Below are 3472 nucleotides of genomic sequence, written 5' to 3' on the forward strand. Positions count from 1 at the left end.
AAACCTTTCACCTGTATCCTATTTCCATATTGGCACGACCACCTGGCTCTCTCAACGGCTATCAACGGCAATGTAATTTAAGTGTTAGCCTAACAACCCTGTAGCTTGTTTATACACTTTTGACATTGACAACACACGCACACGCACATATACACGTGAATGTTTGTCTACGCCTCACTCATAATCAATCATTTAGTGATATATGTTATAATATATACAGTATATTTACATAAATATATTTTCAGAAAAAAATCATTAAATCAAACAAAATCCGTATCAACAACAAAGACCAACCAAAAGCACTACTAAGCTGCATTTCTACGAATTGAACACAGGGTGGCAGTAGTGAACAGCTCTAAAATTATCCACAGCTGCTGAGTAAACGCATAACAAAGATGAATGACGACATTTACCCCATGGCTAGATAAAGAACAACCTCATGAGAAATCATCCGCTGTCTGGCTCTCTACAGTCGGGCCTGCTGGGCTGTCTGCCTGTATTTGTGTGTATGTGATTGTGAATGTGTGTGTGTGTGTGTGTGTGTGTGTGTGTGTGTGTGTGTGTGTGTGTGTGTGTGTGTGTGTGTGTGTGTGTGTGTGTGTGTGCGCGCGCGTGTGTGGGTGTGTGCTTGTGCGTGCGTGTGTACATGCACGCTCATTGTTATTCTCATTTGTACGATGGCGACTGTGGGAAAATAACCGTGACCAGTTATCTTTCTGGCTTGCTTTACAAAAAAGGCGGAGAAGGGAAACATAAACATTCCACAAATTTCCTCCCAACAGTTATCCACTATTATTGTTCTGAATAATTTCTTCTTCTGATGGTGACAATGTATTGCTCTCACACCATTGCCTCTGACATTCAAATTTTGTTTGTGTGGGGTACCGCATGGGGTAACAGAACAGTGTCAGAATTTCCCTGAATTATGACATGAATTGATTTGACTACTTCTATAACTAAACAGATTGCATTGGCGGCCATTGGGACGAAACATAACACTACCTGGGCCCGTTACTTATGAAAGGTATTTTATAAAATACTGGGGGGCAAAAGGTAATTGAGTCTAAAATGATTTTCTATTAACTAATGCATGGCCATTCTGGAAGAACAGTGCCACAGTGCCACTGGCTGTTAGCTGATGCCGATGTCGGAAATATTCCATGGACAACCACAGCTGCCTCTGCCATTACTGTGGATGGGAACAGTTTCCATGAAACGTTGACATGCCAATTCATTCCGTTGAGTACATCTGAGTGAAAAAAAATTAAGACTTTTTTGGTATAGTCAGTTAGCGGAATGTTGAGTCAGTAATCCATATTCAATTCCTGTGTCATACTGAGTTCACCTTTCTTTTTTTTTTTAAAAACATGTTTGTATGTTTTTCCTCTTGAACGTCATTGTCAATGTTTTTCCACTTAAATGTTAACGTCAGAGATGTTGTGTGTATGAAGCAAGAGGGTAGTTAAAACTAGAAATGGGGAAAACACCGTTGCTACCCACTGTCTAACACCCAAGTTCAAAACTTTGTTGTGAATGAGACACTTCACTCTGTGGCTTCATTTTTCTTGTCAGTATTTGAGGAAGGAAGGTAGCCTTTGAGCAGCAGGTGCCTCTTTGTGTGAGATCATATTTCTGAGCTCAGCAGCCTGAACAGAGAGGGGAGATTAGTGACTCAGTTTCACTTCCTGTAATCCAAAACACACCGAGTGAGCGAGGAGGCTCACTGGACTGTATACGCAATTACGCACACGGACCACCCCCCCCCCCCCCCTTTCTTTCTCTCTCCCTCTCTCTCTCTCTCTCTCTCTCTCTCTCTCTCTCTCTCTCCGTCTCTCTCGCACTTATTGGTCTTTATGTGCAAGGACCCCACAGTATTGAACTATCATGTCTTCTCTCTCTCCATTTGTATCTCTCCCTAGCTATATCTCTCTATGAATCTCTCCTTTGCCAACACACTCTCCCTCTCATCTCTCTTCCACCCCTTTCTCTCCCTCTCATCTCTCCTTCTCTCTTCCACCCCCCTCTCTCTCTCTCTCTCTCTCTCTCTCTCTCTCTCTCTCTCTCTCTCTCTCTCTCTCTCTCTCTCTCTCTCTCTCTCTCTTTCTCTATTGCTCTCCCCCCTGTGCCCTGTGTCTCTGTCCTCATGTCTCCCTACCTTAGTCTCTCTTTCAAAGCATATCTCATAATAGTCAAATGAACAGTGGAAGTCATGAGATGGTATACATAAATTGCATATGACTTCCCTCATTTTGACTGTGAGATGGTATCTTTATTTCACAATAACTGATAACTTCATCCATGAGTTGCATTTTGTTGGCGTCTTTTAGGCACTGGAGCGCCTAAAAGACGTGACCTAGAACCTGCTGGTTAATTGTCATGAATGAATGTATCTTGAGTCCATTATATTAATATTTAAGGCAGATCTTAAATTAGGGCTGTTTCATGAAGGGTCTCATGGTATTTCAAGGGTCATCTGTTGCATAGGAAAGTAAACCTGACGAGACTAACTGAAACAAGTGTACAGCAAGCATAGTTTAAATATTACTCATCCCATGAAGTTTATAGCATGCTGCTTTTTTCTAAAAGCATGCCATATTAAGTTGAATGGCTGTCGTACAACATCACCATTTAATTAGTTCCACATGTAGATTTAGTTGGAAGCGTCTACGCCACAGTAATTTAACATTGAAACCTATCACAGAAATATAGTATAAAAATATGGGAATAAGTGGGGGAAAAAAAGTATTTCCAACACAGATGAGTATAACCCTTCCATACATGGAGTTAACCCTGAAGTAATACATTTTTTTATGCATAACACCAACATTTAAGGTGATTTAATTTGATAATTCTGCCATAGTTGTACTAGTTTTAATTGTCCTCATTCAATATGTCATTGCTTAACTCCATTTCGGTAAACTTTCTTTTGAATTTGTTTTTAAAAAGGGTTCACAATTTGACTGGGTGAAGGATGACAGCATGTGTAAGTGAAAAGGAAAATATCTTAGAGTTTACTTGCTATGGGCATATTTGTGTAAATGCAAATAAGTATGGGCTACACAGACTAAATAATTGCAGCAAACATATATCCCTCGACTCCTGCTATATATGACTTGATAATGCTTCATCACCCAAAATAGCATGAGGCTTCAATGCACATACATTCCTTTGGATGGAATTCTGACTTACTGAGTCGGATGGAGAGTTATGATGTTTTCTAGGGGTAAATGCAGCACCTTTTACTCCATTTACCCTGAGAAAACATCATAACTCCATCATTTACTCAATCTCAAATAACTCTTCAGAAGAAAAAATAAATCTTATATCAGTTGCTTTATAAAGCCCAATTGTGCTTATGTAGCTTGTAGATCAAATTGAATAAAAAAACATTAAGCCTACCCTTTTACTCATTTGGGTCTGTAATCTATTTATGGCGTCCCTCCCCTCGTCCCCCCCACCCTCCAACCGTTGC

This window comes from Gadus macrocephalus, chromosome 2 (genome assembly GCF_031168955.1).
Source record: "Gadus macrocephalus chromosome 2, ASM3116895v1".
Lineage (NCBI taxonomy): Eukaryota > Metazoa > Chordata > Actinopteri > Gadiformes > Gadidae > Gadus > Gadus macrocephalus.